Genomic DNA, 27,205 nt, shown 5'->3' on the forward strand with positions numbered 1-27,205 from the left:
TTATATTTATTTCTCTTGAACCTTAACAAGTGGTATCAGAGGTGTTGAGTTAAGTTTGGAGGTAGATGCTTATGAAAGAAAGAAAAGAGGGTTTCGTAAAACCCTGTGTGATTTTTTTTTTTGGAGGCGTGGTGAAAGAACCTGCGTGATCGTGTGGCTTCTTTGGAGGTGTTTGCAGTGAAGCCAAAGTTGCCACATTCGTCGAGGAAGCCAAAGGCCCCTCTGAGAACTGCATGGACCCTCTGCCTGACTGCTGAGACGCTGAGTGAAAACCTGCCCGTCGTGGAACAGAGGAAGAGCCGTCATTGCGTGGAGCAAAGAGGCCCTGTCTAGTTTCTGCGCGCCCCTATCTAGAACCTACATGGAGGCCCATTTTTGTTTGTTGCCTGGTGTGCCTGTAGAATTTTTTGCTTGTTTTCGTCTGTCGAGGAAGCAACATAGCATGTGTGAAGCCAGAGCTTGCTCTCTGATCTCTATGTATGCCTGGACCAGAGACGTTGAGTTGTTCTGCGTGAAGACTCAGAGTGCCTCTGCGTGCTGGTCAAAGAAGCCAATGTGTCATCTGCGTGTAAACAATTTCCAAGAAGGAAGACATTGGTGAAAGCTACGTGAAAACTACCCGTTGAAGAGGACCCTCTGCTTGATCATCTTGGAAGACCGGCTTTTTTTTGCAAAATTTTTTGAATAAATTCAGGGTTTCCTAAAGGGTTTCTTTAAATTGTAGAAAAAAGATTTTTCTTTTAGGAAACTAAAATTAAACAAAAGGAATTTTCAGAAATATGTTGTAGGTTTTCTAATTAAATTTGAAAAAAAAACTGGGAAAGTAAAAATCTGAATTTTTTTTTGTTGGGGAATTTGTGAAATTTTTCCAGAAAATTGTAGGAGAAATTAAGAACTTGGAAAATCTTTTGTTGGAAGAAGATAATCAAAATAAAAAAATTTTAAATAAACCCTAGTTGAAAGACCAAAACCCTAGGAGGAAAGAAATGGCCAAGATGACGAAAGGTGGAGAAATTCATCTGCCAAGAACAACTTTGCTCTTTGGAAACTGAAAGTTAGGGATTGGCTGGTGCAACAAGGGTTGTACAAAGCTTTGGACAGGGCAAATAAGAAACCTGCTAGCATGAAAGATTCGGACTAGGAGGACTTGGATGCCCGAGCTCTCAGTGGCATTAAGTTATGCCTGGCGGATGAAGTTCTCTTCAACATTGTTGAAGAGAGTACAGCTTCAGGCTTATGGGAAAAAATGGAAAAAATATATATGACAAAGTCGTTAACCAATAGAATTTATTTGGAAAGACAATTGTACAGTCTTTGAATGAAGGAGGGTTCAAAAGTTGCAGAGCATTTAAATGTTTTTAATACACTTATATGCCAATTATCATATATGGAAGTTAAAATTCAGGAAGAAGACAAAGCTATGACCTTGTTTTGTTCTCTGCCTTATTCATGGGACCACTTTGTAACTTTAATCAGTTTGAGCACCGCTGATTCTTTGAAATTTGAATCAGTTGTGGGAGCTCTCTTGTCTGAAGAAGTACGAAGGAAATCCAGTATTGAAACAGCTGCACCAGAAGCCATGATAGCTAGAGGACGGTCAAAGGAAAGAGGAGAAAAAACAAGGGGGTCTTCTAGATCTAAATCAAAGGGAAAGAAGTGTAAGGCAAAATGTTGGCACTGCAACAAAATTGGACACCTTAAGAAAGATTGTTGGAAACGAAAAGAGTCTGATAACCTGAAGAAGGAAGCAAATCAGGTTGATTCAGGTATGACAGATGAAGTTTTATCTACAAAAGAATTATGTATGATAGATGAAACTTTACCTGTATGTAATGTCTCTCAGGGTTTTGAAAGTTGGTTGTTAGACTCTGGTGCTTCTCATCACATGTGTCCACACAGAAATTGGTTTACTTCATATGAAGATGTAAATGGTAGTTCTGTGTTTATGGGTAATAATGTATCATGTCAGACTATTGGGATGGGAAATATCATGATTAAAATGTATGATAACACAGTTAGAACATTAACTAGTGTTAGACATGTACCTAAATTGAAGAAAATTTTGATTTCTTTGGGAGTGTTGGATTCGTATGGTTATAAGTTTACAGGTCAGAATGGAGTGTTGAAAGTCTCTAAAGGCGCCCTAGTTGTTATAAAAGAAGAAAAGGTTGGAAATATTTACAAACTCAAAGGAAGTACTCAAGTCAGTGAAGCAGTGATTGTGTCAGAAAAATAAGAAGAAGGTACTCGCCTATGGCATCAGCGATTGGGTCACATGAGCGAGAAAGGTCTTCAAGTACTGATGAAATGTAAATCACTTCCTGATCTAAAATCTTTGAAGTTGGATTTCTGTAAATGTTGTGTGTATGGAAAACAATGTAAACAAAGATTTAAAACTAGAAATCATAATAGTAAAGACAGTTTAGACTGTATTCATTCTGATCTGTGGGGACCACCTCCTATTGTATCATATGGAGGTGCTCTATATTTTTTAACATTAATTGATGATTTCTCCCGTAAAGTTTGGGTATTTATGCTAAAAAAGAAAGTTGATGTATTCAATATCTTTAAACAATTTAAAGCAATGGTAGAGAAAAGAACAGGGAAATCAATTAAATGTTTAAGAACTAACAATGGTGGTGACTTTACTTCAATAGAATTTGAACAATACTATAAGGATGAAGGAATTGTTAAACACAAAAATATTTTTTATACTCCTCAACAAAATGGTGTTGCTGAACGTATGAATCGGACTCTTATGGAAAGAGCCAGAAGCATGATCAGTAATGCTAACCTGCAAAAGGAGTTGTGGGCGGAAGCAGTATCCACTGCTTGTTATTTAGTTAACAGATCACCTTCAGTAGCAATTAATTGTAAAATTCCTAAAGAAGTTTGGTCAGGTCAATCTTGTGATTATTCACATTTAAGGATATTTGGTTGTGATGCTTATGCTCTTAATCCTAAAAATCAGTGTACAAAATTAAATCCAAAATCGAAATGTTATGTCTTTGTTGGGTATGACTATGCAGTGAAAGGATACAGGTTGTGGGATCCTACATCGTAGAAGATATTCATTAGTAGAGATTTAACATTTGATGAATCTTCTTTTTTACAATCAAATGTTGAAATAATTGAACAGGAACAGGTATCGCCAAATCAACAAATTCAGTTGGAAGCTAGACCTTTCGGTGATAGTCAAAAGGAAGAAGAGACTTTTGGAGAAAAAGGTGTTGAAGATACAAAGGAAGCTGTTGAAGTTTCTGAACCAGTTCAGCAACTAGTCACTCTAAGAAGGTCTACAAGGGAAAGAAAAACTCCCAAAAGGTATGAAGATTATGCTTCATTTTTTGCTTTGATTACTGAATATGGGGAAACTTCTTGTAATCAGGAAGTAGTAGATGATACGGATAGTGAAAAATGGAAAACGGCTATGGAAGAAGAAATGGATTCCTTAGCCAAGAACAATACCTGGGATCTTGTAGAACTTCTTGAAGTGTTGTTGGATGCAAATGGGTCTTCAAACTGAAACAGAAAGTTGATGGAAGTATCGAAAGGTATAAGGCGAGACTGGTAGCAAAAGGGTATTCTCAGGTTGAAGGTATCGACTTTCATCAGATTTTTTCACCAGTTGTAAAACTTGTTTCTATTCGTACAGTGTTGGAACTAACTACATTACTTAACCTTCAGTTAGAATAGTTAGATGTTAAAACAGCTTTTCTACATGGTGATTTGAATGAAGAGTTATATATGGAACAACCAGAAGGTTTTGTACAAGGTTGCAACAGAAGATTAGTTTGCAAGCTCAGGAAATCATTGTATGGTCTGAGGCAGTCTCCCAAACAATGGTACAAGAAGTTTGACTCCTTCATGGTGAGCCAGAACTTTATTAGAAGTGAGTATGATCATTGTGTATACTTCAAGAGTTTCAATGGCATATTCATTATCTTAGCTTTGTATGTTGATGATATGCTTATTGCAAGCAAAAGCATGGAAGAGAGCACTAGGTTAAAGGCTCAGCTCTCTAGGACGTTTGATATGAAGGATCTTGGAGCAGCAAAACATATCTTGGGCATGGAGATACACAGAGACAGGAAAAATGGTAAGCTTTGGTTATCACAGTAGAAGTACATGGAGAAAGTATTTGAAAAGTTCTGTATGAACAATGTGAAACCTGTTAATGTTCCATTAGCTTCCCATTTTAAGCTTTCTTTGGTTTTGAGTCCTAGAACTGATGAAGAAAAGCAGTATATGTCTCATGTACCATATGAAAATGTTGTAGGCAACTTAATGTATGTGATGGCATCTACAAGCCCTGACATTTCACATGCAGTTGGATTTGTCAGCAGGTTCATGGCAAATCCAGGTGAAGAACATTGGAGAGCAGTGAAATGGGTGCTTCGATATCTAAGAGGCACAAGTGACCATTGCATCATCTTTAATGGTAGTCAAGGATCATTCTGTGGATATGTAGATGTTGATTATGCAGGCGATTTGGACAAAAGAATATCTACTATAGGTTATGTCTTTACTCTTGCAGGTGGAGCAATTAGTTGTATGTCAAAGCTTCAAGAAATAGTTGTGTTGTCCACTACCGAAACAGAATATATAGCTGCTTCAGATGCCAGTAAAGAAGCAATCTGGTTAAAGGGTCTACTTGATGAGATTGGAAGGATGTAGGAGAAAGTGAATGTACTTTGTGACAGTCAAAGTGCTATTCACTTATCTACAAATCATGCTTATCACAGCAGAACCAAGCACATTGATGTAACGTATCATTTTTTGAGACATGTGATCGATGGCGGAAAAGTAGCTCTTCAAAAGGTCCATACACGAGAGAATTGTGCAGACATATTCACAAAGCCAGTTACAGTAGAGAAGTTGCGATGGTGTTTAGCTTCTCTTGGCTTGTAGAAGAGATGATGAATGGGCATTGTCAAGGGATTAGGAAAGTTGTCGTCAAGGTGGGGTTTGTTGGAAATTGACAACTAATTAATGTAAATTTGGGTAAAATTGTATTAGTTATTGACAATTTAGTTTTATACCAAAATAGTAGTTATGTAACTAAGGAGGCCCATATAAAACTGATGAATGCCTGAACTATTGTAAGGGAGAATCATTTATTGTTACTAAAAATAAAAATAAAATGAAAATTTTCATGTAAATGGGTATACGACTGTAAGACCTGGTAAGGCATGCGTACCCCAGTAAATCACTGGTAAAGTCTGAATGTCCACTTAAGTGATATGGGGATGCATGTGGTCATATGATGAAGCATGTTGAACTAGGACAGCTTGTGAGATTACCAAATACCCTGACATTGACTGGGTAGGGCCTGGAGGTGAGTCGTGGTTGGCTCACTTGGCAGATTTGGCTAGATTTGGCCAAGGAAAACCCAAATTCATGTTTAAAGGGGGGATTGTTAGATAAACTTGACCCTATGGTGGAGTTGAGGTTATGTCAATAGTTATGGTTAACAGTTGTGGTTTTGGGCACCTAGTATTGGTCACTTATGGTATTACATGTAGCTGAAACCCTTAAAAGGCTTGTGTATTCTCCATTGTAGGGAGCCATGGTTGAGCGATGAAAGCTCAGGTTGTTGGCCAGCTTGGCTGTGTTTTAGCCAAGGGCAATAATAGATCTATCGTTGGTTGGTTTCTTCCCCAATTGGGGTTTTCCAAATAATCATGGTGTACATGGTTTGAATGTGTGTTTCTTGATTGTTATATTTATTTCTCTTGAACCCTAACATTCTTTAATCATGAGGTGTTCACCAAATCCAAGAGTAGTTTTTCCAACTTAAACAAATGTCTTATCATGATCCTCTCCCTCTTACTAGGAGAACCTTCTTAATTTCATGTTTCCTTCTAATGCATATTATTTCTTAATTTCTGCCTTCTCCTCCAATATTCAAGAACGTCCTCTTGCTTTACTATGTTCTTCCAACTCTTTCATCTGTTGTCAAATCCTAACCCCTTGCTATTGACCTGTAATGACTACTAATAGGCTATGGAAGAACAAATACAATTAATAAAAGTACATAGATTGATCCGTAAATTGTCATGGATATTCCACTGGACAGTTCATCACAACAGATCTGATAATAATATATTAAAAATTTGATATTCTATACTAGTACAGTTTTATTAAACTTTAAGATTTGTAGATTTAATTGTAATTAGTACATGCATGTGAATGGAAATTATGCTAAAAAGTAGAGAACGACAAAATAATATCACATACACATGTAAGAAACAAGATATGCTCTCTGGGAAACACCCTTTCGGGGTAAACCCTAGCTAGAAGGTGAGGTCACTTTGCTCTCTTTCTCTATCTGGAAATATGGCTGCAAGTACAAAGAAGTAATTCATATGGCACGTGGGTTGCTACAGTGAACATATCCTCTATGTGTGCTCTACTTTCTATCTCTCTTGGCTACCTTTTCTCAGTTATGGAACAAAATTCTCTCGAAAGAATGGAAGGCCTCTTCCTCCTAGTGGATTGGTTATAACACAGCCTGATAGCCTACTAGTGGTTAATTTTGACTACATCAACTCTTAACAAGAATTACAATATAGAGTCTTTTACATCATAATCACATGGCTAGCCCCTTTTCCATGAATAATGGGGGCTAACGCGGCATCCTCCTAAACTATGGGTGTGAAAACAGGAAGGCCAACTTCTGAGTGGCATAACTTTTGCATATGGACTCTAATTGACACACTTCATGCGTCACTGGAAAGATCTTTGTGTGTAGAATCGCATTAAATAGTTTTGAGCTAAAGAGACAAATTTTTAACCCCAAAAAACATCATTTGATGCCTCAAAATGCTCCCAGAAGGTTTCTTACCTCATTTTTCAAAACTGGGTCTCATAAGTAAAAATGGTCCCATGAGTTGATTCATCCACTTTTTATACTCCAAATGCATCAAGATGGATGACAAAAAAATATAATGATCCAATCTGGATCACACCTCCTTAATTTGGGAGGCTTATGGTCCCCTAAAGCTTCTACTAAATGAGGTGAGGAAATTTTTCCTCCACTTTCTCTCTGGGGTACCATTTAGCTTTTCCTAGAAGTTGTCTCTTCAATCCAATCTGCCAAAGGTCATGCTGCCATGTCTTGTAGTAATGGACCTCTTCTGTAAAATTGTATCTTTTGTCAACTCTTCCTCAGCATCTGGTGCCAAATCCTCCACAAAAGGTAGTACTTGTTCCTCTTCCTGATCTAGCATGGAAGGCTCATAGAGTTTCAAATTCTCTACATTCACAATTGATTAAATGCGCATATATGGTGGTAAAATGAGTTGATAGGCATTATCACCCACCTTTTTCAGTATCTCAAAGGGACCATGCCTCAGAGTCTTGATTTTCTAACCATGCCCTTGCAACCTCTCCTTGTTCAACTATAACCATACTTTGTCTCCAACCTTGAATGACTTCTCTATTATGTGTTGATCATGTCTGGACTTATACTTCTCCTATGACTTATGTAGTGTTTCTTGTACCTATAGATAGATCTGCCTAATATTCTCTATAAATTTGTCAGCCCTCAAAGCATCTCCTGTAAGATCTTCCCTCACTCCTCCTTGTTGTCCATATGCAATATCCAAAGGTGAAGGTGGAAAATATCCAAAACAAGTCTCAAATGGGGACTTTCATGTAGAAGTGTGGACTACTCCATTGTAAGAATGTTATATATATACCAAATTTCCATCCCAGGTCTTCAGATGCTTCTGGTTGTATCCCCTCAGAAGTTTCACCAAATTCCTGTTGACTACTTATGTATGCCCATCTATCTCTGGATGGAATGTTTTAGATCTCTTCAACTTTGTGTCCATCTTATCCCACAATGTAGTCTAGAATGCACTAAGAAATCTTGTATACCTGTTTTAAATGATTCTCCTTGGTATAGTGCACCTAGACCTGTCCAAAGAACAAGTTTGTTGCTTCTTTCCCGATGATGGTGTTTTTACAAGGCATCAGAACACACATCTTGTTCAACCTATCAAATACCATGAACAGATAGTCATGTCCCTTCCTGGTTGTCGGTAAACCTCCCGCAAAGTCCATGGAAATGTTTTCCCAAGGACGAGTAGGTAACCCTTATGCTCTTGGAACATGTCCTTATATGCTTGTAACAACTCCTCCAATTGTTGTTTTTGTTACTTAGTACACCCCTCTAGGGATGCCTTGCCTCTTATTGACTCCCCTTCAGACTATCTTTCTCTTAAAAACAATAAAACATATTTCTTGTTGGAACTGGTCAATTTCTTGGCTTGGTTAGCACTTACCAATGAGATTTTCGACTTGCCTTTGTGCGCATTGATGATGAACGATTTTCCATCCTTGATGATCTGATACTTGTTGGCTCTCCTCATGAATATTGCATCACGCATGTACATGTATAGACTCCCAAACACAACTCCACATACATCAAGGGGAACCATATCTAGGTATTCTTCATCAATAAAATCATCACTGACAGCAAATCTAATTTTACACTATTTTTTTACCTTCAACTCTGCATCTTTCTTTACCCATCCCAATGGATATGGGTTTGGATGATCAAGAACTTCAAGCCCCAACTTCTTGACTAGATTTGTTACAATGATATTCGCCTGTGATCCTGAGTCAAATAGAGCATCAATCTTTGTCTTCTTGACCTATATATTTATATGGAAGAGTTTGGTCATTTATTTCTCTTCCTCTTGTTGAAGGCTACTCATAGTCACCTCCTTCAGTATTGACATATTGACGATCTTGTCATCCACATCCAATTTTCTTTCAACTTGGTTGCTCAAATAAGTGCCCATGAGATTCTTCTTCTTGTTCTTAGGGTTTAGCTCTGGATGCAACTTCCAGCATTTTTCCTCTGTATGGCCATCAATGTTACAGTGGTTGCTAGGATATTTGCAATGGTGTGTTGTGGTTGTCATCTTCTTATCTTTCCCCATTTTTTTTTCTTCTTTCTCTCCTTAGAAGCATATTTTTTCTCCTTCTTCTTCAATCTACTTGATTGCACTCTCTCTAGGCCTATGTCTTCCAGGTATTGTGCTTGTACATAAGCCTCATCCATCGATTTAGGCTTGAAAAGCATCACTTTCTCACACAGATGGCAGTGCAGACACCCTAAATACTTGAGGAGTACATTTGGGTTCTTTGGAGAGATACCCAACATTATAGCCACCTTCCTGATTTATGTGGTGTACTCCTGCACGCTTTGGCTCGGCTTTTACCTGAAGTAATGCCACCGGATCCACGGGTCCTCCACATACCCAATGGGATAAAATTGTGACTTAATGATGGTTATGAAATCCTCTCACTTAGTCACTTGAGGTTCTCCCTCCAACCTCAGGGTTTTTGTGTGGCTCTCCCACCAAGTTAGTGCATATACCTCTAATTTCAACCACACAAATGAGATATTTTGCCCTTCCTCGATCTAATTCACACTGAAATAAACTTCCAGTGGTTCAGCTTCAGAGCGTTGATCTCGTCGTGGTATGATTTGATATCGAATTTTGCTTCCATTTTAAACAAGGACTATGATTGGTTCACGGCACTCAGACTGGGTTGATCTTTTTCGGGTCCTTTCTTCGATTGGTTCTTTGTTTCTCCCCAATATTTTAATCCTCATTCTGGTTTGTCCTCTACATTCGAACCCTCATCTTCTCCAAATATCCCCAACTTTATACTCAAGGTCGTCATGAGGAGACTCACATTGTGATTGATATATGTGATTTTTTGTTCCAACCACGTAAACCTCACCTCTGCAGGATCACAAGGTTTGTTTACAGATTTGTCGGCCATGATTTGGTTTTTACAATTTTCAGCCTCGCCAATATCGATCCCTGCAATCTCCAAAAAATACCCAAAGAAACTTGCTTCGATACCAAATGATCTGTAAATTATTGTGGGTATTCCACTGGACAATTCGTCACAACAGATTTGATAATAATATATTAAAAATCTAATATTTTACACTATTGCAGTTTTATTAAACTTTAATATATGTAGATTTAACTGTAATTAGTGCATGAAAGTGGATGGAAATTATGCAGAAAATTAGGGAATGAAAAAATAAGCTCACACTCACATATAATACACAAGATATGCTCTCTAGGAAACCCTTTCGGAAGAAAACCTAGCTAGAAGGTGAGGTCGCTTCGCTCTCTCTCTATCTGGAAATATGGGTACAAGTACAAAGAAGTAATGCATGTGGCCCGTGGGCTACTAAAGTGTAAATATCCTCTCTATTTGCTCTACCTCCTATCTCTCCTAGCTATCTTTTCTCATCTATGGAACAAAATGCTCTCGAAAGAATGGAATGTCTCTTCCTCCTAGTGGCCCGGTTATAACACAACCTAATAGCCTACTAGCAGTTAATTTTGACTACATCAACTCTTAACTAGAGTTACAATATCGACTCTTCTAGAGTATTTTACATCATAATCACATGGTTAGCCCCTTTTCCATGAATAATGGGTGTTGACGTGAAATCCTCCCGAGCTATAGGTGTGAAAATAGGAAGGTCAACTTCTGAGTGGCATAAATTTTGCATACAAACTTCGATTGGCACACTTCATGCACCGTTGGAAATATATTTGTGTAGAATATCATGGAATGGCATTGCACTAAAGCAGCAAATTTTTTCCCCCAAAAATCATCATGTGGTGCCTCAAAATGCTCCTAGAAGGTTTCAAACCCCATTTTGTGAAACTGGGTCTCACCGGTAAAAATGGTCTCGTGAGCTGATTCCTCCACTTTTTCCACTCCAAATACATTGAGATGGATGACAAAAGAATATAATGATCCAATCTAGATCATAGGCAAGAGACTACAAAGGTAATAACAATAGTAAAAGAGAAGAGTTATAAAATACTTATATTTTTGAAGAGAGAATCAACTCCCTCTTAATCTTGGACTTCCTGTAATTGTACCATCCTTATTCTTAATCATGATGTCATTTATGTCTCTCCCAAAACCTAGAGCTCCTTCTTTCAATAGAAATGATTAGTCCTAGGGTTTTCTTAGTTCAATTTTTGGGTAAGGTTTACAAACCCTAGATTCTTCAATATTTATGATCCTCAAGACTTCCAAATTACAAGTTTTATATGTATACTAATATGTTAGCTACAAACCCTAGAAATTCCATTGACAAGCATTGATGTTTCATTTTAATTTCGATCACAAAAACTTAGTCAACGTATGCAAGGAAAGGATCTGAATACTTATGTGAGTAGAACCTAACATATTGATTATGTATTTTGTCCTCAAGAGAGATGACACAGCCTCTTAAACAATATATCTATACAAACCCTTTTATAATACATTGATATCTTTCAAAGGAGCACAAGATCGTTAGCTTACACTTCATGTTATTTCCTTGTATACTTAGCATTCCATGCAATATACTTGACATAGATTTCTAAGATCATCCTTTGATGAACTTAGGAGTCATTTGTTGCATGATCACTTTCAAATTGACTTACAATTTATAAGAACAAAAGATTATATGCACCTCTTGTACTTTAACCTTACTTGTGCTTGGTGCAATCACAATTTCTTCAGGTTCCTTCAAAGAGGTATTAGGCTGACTCCTTGCAATCTCATTTGTTTTTACTTAATCACACCTTTATATTTTATTTGGATGCGCTAGATATTTGAAAATTATTTTATTTTAGTTTCTATAAACAATATTGAAATATGCTCGAGCTCAAACCTACTGCATACCTTGGCTCAAACTATTTCTTCCACATTTCGAACTTTAAACACCAATGTCCATGGAAGTTTGGAATTTGGAATAATGATATTTTTACTGAGGCTCTATTTCATCATGATTTCTTAGATACTTCCATCCTTAATCATCATCAAGGAGCTTGGATAAGGAGCTTGGATCATACAATTCATACATGCATTGTCTACAGAGATATTACATAGAGGAGGCTCAATCTCTGCAAAAACTTCAAACATTTCCTTAGAATTCGAATAGAAATGACAAACCTCAAACTGTCACCTAGTAACTCTTCCATAAACTCGGACTTTAACATAGTGTAGCTCGAATTTGTTTCCTTTCTATACCATAGAGATGATGAAATTTTGCATTGTTTGCAACACTAATGTAGCTCAGATATTATTTTCTTCATTGAATGCTTGAATCTTGATCCATAGAGAGAAGAGTCTTGAAATATCTGAAATTAATAGATTATACCATATTCTCGGATCATCATTATGCACTAATCAATACCACATATTCATGGCAATACCATAGATAGAATTCAGATTTGTTTCATAGAACTTGATCATGGTTATAGACATAATTATGATAGCATAGATAAGTTTGATATCATTAGATGTTGATCTACCACACGAATTCAACTATTTCTACATTAATTTTTATGTAGACTTGGCTTCAATTACAGAGGTAGATCCATCTTCCTTCTTGAGTTATGTCTTGATCTTCTTCAAAAGTGATAGAGACTCAGATTATGCCACAAACTTAACTTACATGAAACATAGAGATGCAATTTGTACTACTTCAATAGGTTAATGACTTGATTAAAAATGCTCAGATATTTTTTCTCATCCCTTAGACAAATTTGGACGCAAAAAATTGTCACGAAGATAAATCATAGAGAATTTGTCCCATCAATATGTACTTTGGATTCTAACCCCGGAAAACTCCTTCAAAACTAGCTCAGATACCATATTGAAATTTAATTGCAAGTTGAATTTCTGATCATGGTAATTACTTGTGACTAATATATTTGTTTTTCTTTTAGGTATTCACTTCATTTAGTTGTGTCATCAAGCAAATATTAATTTAACCATTCAAGTACAAGAAAATGGATATCACAATACACAAAGAGACACCAAAATTTTAGGTCAATGACCAGGGCAAAACCCATAAAGGGGAAAACCAATAAATCCTTTCCTTATAAAATCATATCAAAATGAGCGTTATATAAGTCATATACAAACTGACCAGTAGAAGCATGATAGCTAATCCCTCATATACCAAGTCAGCCAAATAATTCTTCTCTTAGCACAAAGACAAGAGCATCTTCATGCTTGATCACAGAGCAAGAAACTCAGACATTTGATGCTTCCACAAGAAGGAATAATTTCATATACTACAGAGAGCCAAAATATCGAACCACGAAGAACCATAAACTCAGGATTTTGATGCTTCCGTAGATAGAGAGAAATTCAGACTTGTATGTCTTCCCAGAGATGGAAATTTTGATTTTATCTTTTCCCAAAGATAGAACTTCAAATTGTATGGCTTCCACAGAGATAGACCCTCATACATGTAGCTTCCAAAAAGATAGGATTTTGGATATATAGTTTTCACAGAGACAGAACTTCATACCACAGAGAGGTAATCTCATCCTTCCGCACAGAGACATATGTTTCCAACTTTTTTCTTTCCATAGGGAGATAATTTAGACTCCTTACTATGGAGATAGATATTTTGGAATTATTTCTGTGCCACAGAGATAGATATTTTGAACTCCTTGCCTTACCACAGAAAGAGATATATTAGTCAATTTGAAGTGTGCTTTAGGAGGAACCTCATGGGATATTTATAGCCTTCCATACATGCGAAGGGGTGTCTCTTGAGGGCTAAGTCGACTTGTTCCTTGGAGGGCCGACTTGGAAAAATGGAGGGACAAATGACACTTCCAAAATTTCAAATTTACTTCTTTTACAAGGGTCACGAAGAACATTCCCTTTTAAATTTTATTTTGACCAAAACAAAGCATGAAGAACATATTAAAAAGTAAAAATATTTTTTCTTCTTGTGTTTTTACATAAAATATATATTTTATAAGTAAAATGATATTTATTAAGATCGACCCTAGTTACAATTTCAATAGTCAGGACATGATCAACATCAGAAAACAACATGTACAAGTGTAGCAGTGATACTGGAAACCGTCGCATTAACCATACAAACTTCATCTAGAATCATGTCACACATACATGGAATAATAAAGATCCATCATATCATAACATCAATAAACATAAACATATCATACGACACATCATGTGAGCCAAAAAAATCATCACACACACACACCCACACACAAATATAGATAACATATATATCAACTATACAATTTACATACATCCATGGGCTATTGTCATAAAAAATGAGCAATAGCAAAAATATGGGGAGCATCCTCATAATGGGTGCTTGCCCTGGTACATCAATACATACAACATCTAGGGAAGAGGTAGTGTTGGAGCACCACCTTATCTCCCTCTACCACCCATAAGATGCCCCTATGAGTTCATTTACTTTCACATCGAATAACTTAATGGATAACTCAATAGATATCCACTGCAATGGATATTATGACTTCATTTCCTTGCACGTCAAATAACTCTTGCTACAGCGACCACATCCCTATCATAAATCATAAGAGCTCTTCATGTGAGTGGATTGATGGGTAGTAGAAGTATTATAGCGGGCCCCATCGTGCTAGGTATGCTCATGCCTATGGATTGTCTATTGTTGCATCATGAATCTCTGCATAGTCGCATTCACGCTAATGAATCGCCATCTACATGAACAGAGGAGTCAAAAAAAGCTAAAATCATCTAACTATTAGATCATTGTGATTGTACCTACAACAATCGTGGGGACCCACGCAATTGTACCAATTACAATTATGTGGGTGTCTGCACATCTATGTCTTAAACAATTGCATGAACACCGCAATTGTTAAAATATTATGCACATGGGTATCATCGTGCATATATCACTTGTAGTTGTGAAGATTATCAAAATTGTTCACCTTACAAGTGTGCCACCTTACACGTAATCAAATCCCATATTCGCATGTATCGGTGGGACTGTGTACCCTATTCTCTCACAGTCACCAATAACTGATGGTTGAAATACGTTACAATATGGTGTGTCAGGAAAGGGTCCGAGGGATTCAAGATCCAAGGAACCAATTAGGGCCTACCAAACATTCAATACTCAATCATATATAGATCATTCCTGAGGGAGGAATACCCATGCTTAGTATAGGAGATAGCTAAACATGGTTGCCAAAACTATAGATTGTGGATCCATAACATGAAATTCTATTACATGGCAATGAATAAATAGTAGATCCATGCCATCAATAAAGAGATCATAGCCAAAAAAAAAACATTGTGAATATATGTCATAGTATACATCAGTGGGACATCAAACACATCAAGGAAAGGTGCCCTGGAGTAGTCCTCCAAGTACATGATATGGCACATACTCCATCGCATCTTGGGATGGGTATCAAATAAGAATGAGATGTCCCTAAGCCAAAGTTCTTTGTCCCAACCCTGATGATATGAATCTACATTATGCAAATAAATGAGATCATGTCGAGCAAGATATAAATCACCTAATTACCAGTCATTAAGGTATATTGTTAACAAACACAAGGCAACCCACCAATGACGAAAGTGCACTCCAAGATACCTAGCACAATCCATTGAGCATGAATAAATAAGCTAATTTCAAAAACTCATGGATTAAATCGATCAAGTATCAATGAGGAAAACCCATTGTCAATCACAAGGAAACCTGCCACTAAGGACTGCAACCTCTAAGGTATTATTGGTATTTAGACCCCACTCCTAGATAATGAGTTGACATCAATAAGAGAAGACCCTTTAATATATCCCTCATAAATATCCATGAAACATACCAAGATATGATGTGAAAAATGAGACCACTAAGTACAAATGACAAAGAGACACTCAACACAAAAGGTCAATGAGGACTATAAATGGCTAATTTAGGTTTATACTTCCTTTGAACATATAGTGGCATAAAAAAAATAGACTTACCAACAATGAGCACTACATGATATCTTAAAAAAACAGCATAAGGCAATGAAGCACATTCCATAATGACTAGAAGAGTAACCTGCCAAAGGAGTAAAAAACTCATATACATGGTACGGATCATAAGCAAGTTACAAACCATCTATAGGATAATGATGCATAAAAGTGACATGTTCAAGGGTGATGTGACTGATGTTGTCATTATTTTTCTCTTGAAATGGATTACTTAAAATTTCCCCCCTCCTTTCTACATCTCCCTCATAGATTGAAGAGCATGAAATATAAAAACAAGTACACTCGATAGTGTCTTTTTTCTTCAGCTTTAATGAACCTGAAAAAGAGATAACATTATACTTGATAGGACCTCTCTTCATGATGTTTTAATGAGGCTGAGGAAGAGGTATAAATGTGTTTGGTATCCTTCTCATTAAAATCGAGAGAGATGGAAAAGAGTAAGATCGTCATCTTTCATTTTTAATGAGCATGAGAAGAACACAAAGGAAACTTGTCCAAGAGAAATGAGTGGTATAGATAAAAAGCTTATATTTATGAGCTAGTGAAATTTCTCTAAGTAAGATGAAGCAAAAATGTTTTCAAGGTAAATCCACTCATCGCAATAGTCTTCAGGAAAGGTAACGTCACCAAGCAAAGGAAAGTGAGCATGCAAATGGAAATGAGTCAAATATGATTGAAATGGTGGTAAGCAAAGCGAGGGAAAATAGTAGCTAAGCAATATGCATAAGATAGTAGTAGCAATAAACATTGGCAATTGTAAAGAAACATTAATATGATTAGGACCCTCCATGGGATATGGCCAGAATCGATTAGAAGACAGAAAAATGAGGTTCAATTCATGTCATGGAATATTTATAGAAGGAACCTTGAGCCTAGATAAAGTTGCAACATGGACACCAAAACGAAAATTAGGTGTTATTTTAGAGTATCCATGAAGAGTAGGCTCTACTGCTAAAGATATAGCATGCAAATAATAAGAGGGAAACGTTGCAACTTAACAAGATCAGACTCGATATACTATAAAATGATGTAGATGGTCAATAATGCAAGGAGAGATACAAGAAATACCTACCCCTATATGAAAAGGTAAATAAAATGCACCTATGATCCAGTGGATGTCACAATAAAAATGCCATCCTATCCTGTAAAAACCATCTAGGAAGATTAAAACCATGGTTAAATCATATAGTGAAAGAAATTAAACATGGATCAAGTAGGAACAAGACCATATATATTTTATTGTTTGTTTTTTAATTTTATTTTTTGAATTTTTGGATATGATGTACTCTCTATTTTGATTTTAGTGTATTCTATATGATTTGAAATGATGTGATTTAAAATCCATGTTTTGTGGACATGCATGCTTATATAAATGCTCAAATTTGTGACAAATGTCATCATAGCTAGAGGGCTAATGTATGTAACCTATTGGTTTTACCATGGGTGTGCCTATGACAAGGAGTATGTGTCTAACAAATGCAAATCAAGCACCAAGCATGATAAGCATAGAACCAAAACAACCCACACTCAAAAAAAAAATTGCTCGCATGACACAATTGAAACCAAAACTAAAATACATATGTACAAGGCACAACACATTCTAATCAATTATGTGATGTAGTTCCCACTACTAGGCATATGTCAAGGATTCTTATGAATGTGTATGAACTCATGGGTCAATTTTAACATCATATGGCACACCATGTCAAGGCCACGCCACACATAATAAAATTTCCATGTTCTTAAACATTGTTCATTTCAATGAAATCCTAGAATCATATCATTAAAGAAAACTACTCAAGGACATACTAAGTAAGTGGTCTCATGATTTAGTACAACTCCTTGATGATAAATATCAAGAAACAATGGAGGATCAAGAGACGCATTGATAGGGGGGTTTGGATTAGACAATTTGTTGGCGATTTTGATACTAGAAATAGAAGGGTGGCACTTCCTTAGATGTCCTAAGAAATGTTCCCTAGCTTGATTCAAGATTTTGTTTTCCAAGCTCTGCCATTTCCAAATTAGGGAGAAAAGAGGCATCATGAGGTATATCATACTTGGCTTATGAATTGAATCCATGACCTCTAAGATGGCCTTTTGGAAAGGAAACTTGACATTGAGTCATGTGAAATAAGGGGAGTGAATATTGGGATAGAATTTTTTATCAGCATCAATAGGTGCTGACAAGACTGCCAAAGAGGCAATATATTATGTTAGAAGTGATATTTTATTTCGATATGAGTCTATAATCAAAGGAGATAGCACTACCCATGGGTTAATGGACCAATGGATCAATTGGTGATAGACGAGATCATCTGCATAGGAGCAACTAAGGCAAGGTATCGAGCAAGGAATTTAGAAAATATGTCATATTTACAATAGTTGATTTAGTTCTTGCACAATTTATAACAACAATATCTTATACTTATTCCTTAGGGACTATTTATTAGAACCCAATGAATATCAATGCATACATTCTGAACTGGCAAAGGAGTTTCATCAACCGTGCACATAAATAATACATATCCTTAGGAGACCATCAGAAACTAGATTTGATATCCCAGACTCCAACGAGACGCCTATCATTCAGCCTTACTATGACGGGACATTTCACTAGAGACTTGAACCCAGGTGGATGGGATGGAAAACCACCATTTCAACCACTCAAGCTAAGAACCATTGACCCCACGAAATCAAGAGTTAAGATTGAGATTAATAGACAATGAAGGATTCCCAAATCCTAATGGTGAGGAATATGTCTCTTGCCTCATTATGGTTACTATCATCTAACGAGAACTATCTTCTACTCCCATCAATAGTCCAATTGATGTGTCGGAAAGGAAGTGGATTTTTCAAGTAAAGATCTAATTATGCGCATTAGGGAATCAATTCTCTACCTAGGTCAATTGTGACTCATGGCCTACCAATGTCTCATTTAGCTACCCATAATGGTTTAATTAACCCTTATATAAATTTTGATGTAAAAATACCCCAAGAAATATAAAAGGTACGAGGAGCCTACTTAAGTGCTCAACCACCATAGTTATCACAAGAGCGTAAGGAAATATATTAAGCTTGGACAATTACATCATTGAGAAGGTTACTAAGCAAATAGAAACCAAGGATACTTATAGGAGTTTGGAAACTAAGCATGGTACAGTTTCTGGTATGAGGAAATAAATTTATGTCATTAAAAAATGTAATAAATTAGTGCCTAGAGGCAAAAGGTCACTATGTATCTCACAATCATTGATATCTCTTCAGAATAGGGTTGTCCCTTTCCCCATTGCACAACACAATCCACGTCTAAACAACTATGGAGCTTGATGAGATTCACAATTTTTTTCCTTGGTTATTACTTCATACATTTTTGTATTCAGTTGTGGTAAATGTACAACCATGGTATAGGCGTCAAATAGTTATAAAGTTAATATAATACCTTTGCATATCTAGGATTGGAATGGAGTATCCCTAGTGTTAAACATACCATTAGCATTGCATTCTAATTCCCAAGCAAATGTAACCCAACATTGAACTAGTATTGACACGATATTATGCTTATTAACTCCTTTGTATGCTACACAAGTCAGGGGATCTTTGATAGCTTCTAAATAGTGAGGTATCCTTATAGTGAGATGGTTGATGAAAATTTTGATTACAAAGTTTAGGATTTACTTTTGAGTTGTGTTGAGGGTTTACTAGATTGAACTCGGGTTTATTTGGGTCTACGCTCTGCATATCTCGCAGCATGTACTAGTTGAATTGTTATTATGCACATTTGGTTGTACCACTTTGTTTGGTTAGCCCATAATTTGGTAAACCCCACCACTAAACCAAATTACCACAACCTCATATGTATAAGAAAATCTGACATGGTATTATTTTATTATCATCATATCTATTAAATCAAGGCCCAAGGAATCGATGAATTGTTTACCATTTCCAGTTGAATACAGAAGAAAGCCCAAATAATTACAATAATACTTTATTGAATACCAGTGGGGGTTCGCCTAAGGTTATGGATAGAGAATAAATAAATCCACAACCAATAACTTCCTTGTTCGTACATAGGAACACAAGGTGTTATGTTACATCTTACCTATTAACCCCAACTCCAATTAATTACAATGATACTTTACTGAATACCAATGGTTCGCTTAAGGTTATGGCTAGAGAAAAAAAGAAATCCACAACCAATAACTTCCTTGTTGGTACATAGGAACACACGGTGTTATGATGCATCTTACCTATTAACCCCAACTCCATTTCAATAGTATATCACCAAGTCAATTTAGTTTATGTAACTTAAGTTTCAATAAATCTAATTAACATGATCATTACACTACTTTGAGATGTTTGAGAAGTTTATTTTCCTACTTGTATATTTTATGATATTCGAACATGGTTCCACCATACTGCACAACTTCTAGTTAGACCTCAGCCTATTTTTTATCCCACACCTCTAAAATATGTTAAATTATTATGGGAATGTTAATTGTTTATGTCTTTGGCTTCCTGCTATTGTGCCTAATATAATGCCTTTCTAGAAATACAATGTAGAATAACCAATGATGATTTTTTTTGGACGATGGCTTCAATCCTCCATGATGGCATGCCTCAGGGTCTAGGGTAACCCTTGTGGACTCTCTGCAGTCACTTTCACTTTGCACCCATTTTTGCCTGCAGACTCCCCCCATTACAGTGTGTAGTCAGGGTCCTCCCTTTACTCTTAGTCGTTACATCTCCATTGACTCTTGTCGTGACTGCCAAAATGGAACCGGATGTTGTCGACTATTCAGCTGACCCAAATCCCTACGAGGGGATTTGGTCACGCCCACGTGCTGTGTTAGGATTTGGCTCTTTCTGCTCGCCGCTTCGCCCGCTGTCTACACTGATACCTGTCTCAGACCGCCCTGGGCCATCTGTGCCCCACCTACCTGATTTAGCATCCCTAGACGCATCTTCAGGCCTGGATTTCCCTCTGCTCTCCCCTGCAATCTTCAACCTTATTGCGGCCTGCATCCCACCTTCCCCCACTTTCGATTTCTCGCTCCCTAATCTCCCTCTCCCTACTGCGCCCACTGGCACCCCCTCCTCTACCAGAATCACACGGCCTGTGATATCATCCCCCTGTTTCTCCCCTCTGGCTAGTATCACCAACCCTAACCCTAATTGTTCTCCACTCTCTTTCCCCATACCCTCGGGTTGTTTCAGTACTCCTGTACCCAACCCTAAGAGCACCCCTCATTCCCCTCAAGCGGCACAACAGGGCAGCAAGGGTCCTTTCCAGGCCTATCCGACAGCTCAAGGATCAAACAAAGTCAAGAAAGGGAGGTGTGTAAAGGCTAAAAACAAGGACATTAACCTCACGCTATGAGAAGATCTTACGATGGGTGAGGTTGTATACACGGCCAATAGAGTTCTAGTGGGATGAGTCCAAGGGAGAAACTAATCCAAGGAGCATCTGCATCTCTAGACCATGGAAATTTGGGGTTCACTCCTCAACGAATTTCCCTCGATTACTGTCCTTACTCGTAGGTGATTTGCTCTCAAATTCAACAGGGAGGAGTACATAGACTGGATCCTCTAGCGTTTTTGGCGCATTGAACTTGCCCCAGTCCTGTGAAAATGGTGGAGTCCCCTTTTCGACCCAAAAAGGGAACAACTTGGTGCAATGTCGATATGTTTCATCTTCTAGGGTTTCCAATGCACTTTTGGTCGAAGGATGTTTTCATCCGCATAAGCAATGCCCTGGAACTTATCTAGAACATGACAAGACATATGAATCTTCAGGCATCATGTCCATAGCGCGAATCCTAGTCCATCTTGATACAAGGGAAGGATTGGAGGAGAAGATCACCCTCCACTGGAGACATTTTTCACACAAGAAAATCCTTGATTACGAAGGAGTCCCCTTTTGGTGCCGGAGATGTCACAAGGTGGGGCATTTGTATAAAGAATGTCCGCTCATACCGCTACCATCTCCACCATCTTCTAAGGGAAAGAAGCATATTCATTCTGATGAACCTCAATTAGAAGATCAGCCTTCATGTCTGGTCAGTTTGATGGATACGGTTGGGGACATTGCTCGGCCAACTTGTTCAGTCCAAGTTCTGCCTATTTCCACACCGATGACTAGATCCCAGAATGTTGCGGCGGCCGCTCCATCCATGAGTACAGTGCCTCCATTTTTTTCCTCTGTTATGCAATTTAATAATTTCTTGCATTCTCTATCTACATTTGCACCCATCCCTTGTATGATTTCCACCCCTATCAACTGTTCACTTGACCCTCCTCTGGCTATATTTTCCACCACCCCACCTATCGTGGTTTCTTCGGGACAGTCTGATCCATCTGCGCCCTCCATCTCCACCTGATCGTATTCATATAACCTCCATTCTCATATCCCAGCACTTCCTGAATCGATTGGATTAGGCATCTCATCTTCGACTGTGGAAACCAAACCCTCCTAGGGGCGACCCTCCAAAATTTCTAAAGCTATCAAGCTAGCAAGGGTCAATGTGGCCCTTGGGAGACAAAACACCATGAAAGGGTACTTAGAGCTTAGGAAACCCTAGCTAGGGTTCCCCCATGAAGTGGATATCCTTTAATTGCAAGGGTTTAGCTAGTCCCTCCAAATAATTAGCACTAAAGAGGCTTTTGTATTCAAAACCTTGTGATATAATCTTTCTCCAAGAGACCCTAGGTGTGGCTGATAAAATTACCCGGATCCTTCATTCTCTGAATCTTGGATGGAGCTTTCATGCTTTAGATGTCTTGTGGCAATCGGGGGGTATCACTTTGGGTGTTAACTCTCATTCCATTAAACCTATCTCTGCTTGGGGTGGCCATGGGTTCCTCAGGATGGACATATTCTCCACGGAGTTGGGCAGGAATATTCGCATTGTTAATATATATGCTCCAAATCACAATAGACTAGACTTCTGGCACAGGCTCTTAGGTCTCTCCCTGATCAACAGCGTTACCATTTTAGGAGGAGACTTAAATTTCACAATTGGCCATGAATAATCCTAGGTTCATCACTCATAGTTGGACCCCCTTTCTGACCAACTAGAACTACTATCATAGCAGCACCACCTAATTGATATCCATATGAATAAAAAATTTCCCACCTGGCACAACAGAAGGATTAGAGATGATGCTCTTGGCAAAAGATTGGATCGTTTTCTCATTCATGAAGATCTGTTAGCATCCTTCATAAATTACAGGTTGTGGGTGGGCTTTGGTGGGATCTAGAATCCTTCCCCCAGCTTTTTAGAACTGGCTGGATCATCACAGATGCCCAGGTCCCCTTTTAAATTTAATGTGACCTGGTTAAAGGACCTGATATCACATATTAGTTACTGAGTTTTTGAGAGCCCGCCCACTACCAAATGATCACTGTGTGGCGGAAGGTTTCTGTCGGAACCTAGTGACTCTTAAAAGACTCTCCATAAATTGGGAAAAAGACAAAAAGGTCAGGGATGAACAGACCCTTAGTGACATTGAGCGCCAGATTGACAATCTAACTGATGAACATGGCAGAGGTTATACCACCATTGAAGCAAAGGCCACATTGACGGGTTTGGAGGCCCAGAGATCCAGGATCCTATTGGATCGGGAAGAGACATGGAGACTCAGAAGCCGAGCTATCTAGCTGCAAGCAGGGGATGACAACACAAAGTTCTTTCATAACTTTTCCAAAGGGAGGAGAGCCAGCAATACCATATGGCAGATGCCAACTGAACAGGGGCAGATGGTTCAATATTTTCATCAGCTGGCACATTTGGGGAATACTCACTTTAGCAAGCTCTTTAAAGCTCCCCGTGGAGCAACACTTGCAGAAATTATTCGAATTGTTGGGCATTTCCCTATATTTGTGGATCCTGACTCTGTGGAGGATCTTATCAAACCTATATCAATGGTGGAATTGGAGAGCACTTTGAAATGGTTCAAGAAGGATAAAATTTTGAGGCTAGATGGATGGTTGGTGGAGTTCTATACATCCTTCTTCAATACCGTTGGCCCGGATCTTCTCAAGGTAATCGAGGAATGCAGAAAATTTGGGAGACTGTATGAGGCCATTTGGTGAGCACCAGTATTGCAGCAAAAATGCTGCAACTCCTAGGCTGCCAACTTTACTTTTATCAACTCGGTAGTTCGTAACAAACTTAAAAGCATCGGTGTTGTATGCACAAGTACTAGTTCTCATTGTAGGTTGTCACTTGGTCAGCCGGCGCAAGATCACTAGGAGCTCAAGCCAACTTCTATAGATTTCAGAAGAAGCTCTATGTATGATGAAAGAAAAGAAAGATTACTCTACAGATGTTATTCTAATTGCAGAAAGGAGAAAGACTGGAATGTAAAGCAAAACCTAGTAAACCCTAATTAACAAGCTAATTCTACTTTTTCCAAAAACACTATGAAAACCATGAAGGAAATGCCATTACCTACTCAAGGAAGTAAACAACATCTAACCATGCTATTTCTGGAAGTAAATAAGCAAAAAACATATTTTTGGATTTTTATGTGTTTTTATGTGAATTTAACATACATCTAATTTATTGTGTGTGGCGAACAGGTGGCATTAGAGGGTGGTTTTGGAGCTTGGGATGATGTAGGATGGTGTGGATGGGTCCTAGGAGGTATTAGGTGGCCTTTTGGAGGCTTTTCTCACACTCGGCCTTTAAAATAAGGCCTACAGGAGGAGGGCGAGAGATATTTCTACTATTTTGAGGGTGTCAGAGTGGGTGGAAAAGGTGGACGAAGGTTAGAATGAGGTGTTAGGGCACCTAAGGTCCACCATGAATCACCAAGAGAGAGAAAGATGATTGGGTTTGCTCAAGGAGAGAGGGAGAATTTCTATGAAAAATGTAGGAAACTAGGGCAGAATTGAGGTGACGTTTGGGAGACCTATAGGACATGGACCAAATGGAGAGTGTGATTGTTGGTAAGTTGACCTACTGTTGGAAGAGATCTGCTGCATAGAAACCAAGAAAATCAAGCGATTATTGAAATGAATGCATTCTAGGAAAAACAGAGTTTTGCATTAAAATGGCCTAAACTATGATGCATAGAAGGGAATGCTGGGAAATGTTGCAAGAAAGGAAAGCATGCTAGAGGACTATTGTAAATCAGGAAATGAACTTGATGAAGAAGATCTAAAGCAAAGCAAAACTGGACTATCAACCTACTAGAGAGCTACAAACACTAGAAGTCCTATGAATGAGGAAAATCTGTGTTTTTGGGGTAGCAAGAGAGTCTTTGCCTCAAATCATTGTCCCAAAGGAAGAAAGAGAGGCCAAGGCACTGTTTATAGCCTTTTGAATCTTTTCTAATCACTGCTTAACCTGCTACAAAAAGCAAAAATGAAAGCAAACTACTAAATCACCAAAAGCAACCTATTCTTAACCATAAAAGAAAAATACATCTAACAGCAAATTAATCTACAAACTAAAGTAAAGCATACAAATACAAGTAAAGAGAAGCTTGGCTGCTTGGATTGGGCCCTAACCCAAGAGCTTCAGCCCTTTGAGGTAACTCAATGCTAGCTCAAAAAGGATTCCATCTTCATTATCAAAACAATAGCAAGATTACATAAAACTGTCACAAAATAATAAGCTCGAAATTTGAGCAGAGTTTACATAAGCAAAAAAAATCTGACCCTAGTGAGGCCCTAGGCCTCTCTACTTATACATCTGAAGCTACCAATAGCTTCCTTAAAATCAGGGAGGCTTGGCTCCCAAAACTCGAGATAACTATCAGTCATCCTCCACTTTCTCAGCTGCCTTCTAGTGCATGATTCGGTTGCTTGTACTCTGAACTGAATGAAGGGGAATTAGAAGTAAGGAGTAATAAACGAGGGGGATTCCCTCCTATAAGTCCTTTCCTCTGTCTACTTCAAGTTATTACTGCCATTTGACCACTAGATCCTTGACTTTGACCTCGAAATCCATCAATAATCTACATTAAATACATGTTAGACCACATGGCATCATAACTAACTCAACTCACTCTATAAGCATAAATATAATCAGAAAATCATACAATAAGCTAAGAGAATGGTTGATTTGACTAGGTTAGGAGGTAAAATGAGCCCATATAATTACCCATTTATGAGGCTCATCATCACCCCCTTACTAAGGGTGTTGCTCATCCTCTGAGAAACCTAGTCAACCTCCTCATCGTTTATGGCCCTGGTGGCCTCCCTAGCATCCCAGGCCTCTGTTGTGGTCTGCTCGTGTTCTCCATAAAATCTTGCCTTTCTGTCTATGTCCTTCCACTGCTCCTCCTCTTCTTCTTCTATTCTGCCTTCCAGAATGCCTAATAGGAGTGGAGGGCTCAGTTTGAGGCCAATCCAATTGACCTTCAGCCTTTGCATGGAGTGCTCGTACATTAGCACTCTTTTCAATGCCTCCTTCAACCTCATGGGGGAATGATATTCCCTGATCTGCAAACTTTGAGGTAAGGTGTTCCATCTTCTCATGCATGTATGGCACAGTCATCCCCAAGTAGCCTTTGCATATCTTCAAAGTGTGCAATGGCTTGTGCCTGATTGGTTAGATATTTAGGGGAAATCTGAGAGTCATTAGCAAGTAGGTTGTGCGTGATGATGAGTGCCATAAGAACTGATGGCTTAACTCTTATCATTAATGGCTCATTCTGCTCTTTTATCATCAATATTTTCATTTCTGTTGCCATCAATTCTTCATGGTTCATCCATAAGGCCATGGCCATTAATTGCAGGTGCCCTAGCTTGGCATTGGGGTCCCACACATTCATGTCTATGAGGGCCATGTTGTGTAGGTAGAACTCTGCCATCTTTACTTTATCCTCCGAGGTGCTTTGGTCAGACAGGTCCATGAACTGCTTGTAGACTTGGAAAGGCATCGTGCCTCTTTGTGCCAAAGTCTTTATTTGGAATTAAAGCCATTGGTCTTTCAGATAGAGGCCATCAGATTTGGCTGGCGTTCTGCATTGTAATGCTTCCATGGATAAGCTGCCCATGTATGCCTCCTGAGTCTCTTTCTCTTGCAGCTGCCTCCATAGGATTTCATTCTCGTTTTCAAGGTGGCTTCTTGTGATGGCTTCTCTATCTCTGAGAGCACTTAATTCTCTGCCCATTTCCCTGAGTTTGTTTCCCATATGGCCAACATCATCAACTCCTTTGGATTTGGCTATCTGCATCCACCTATGTGTTCTCACTCTTTCTTTCTCCAATTCGAAAAATAGTGGAATTGCAAATTTCTATGGGATTATCCTGCCTCCCTCAAGTAGATTGTAATAGGAGGCCAGACTAGGTTGGGGTCAGGTTCTTGTAGCCCTTGTGCTTCCTCTTTCACCTCTG

Source organism: Pinus tabuliformis, chromosome 5_2 (genome assembly GCF_031772625.1).
Source record: "Pinus tabuliformis cultivar Carrire ecotype Pingquan chromosome 5_2, CPIR1, whole genome shotgun sequence".
NCBI classification, from domain to species: domain Eukaryota; kingdom Viridiplantae; phylum Streptophyta; class Pinopsida; order Pinales; family Pinaceae; genus Pinus; species Pinus tabuliformis.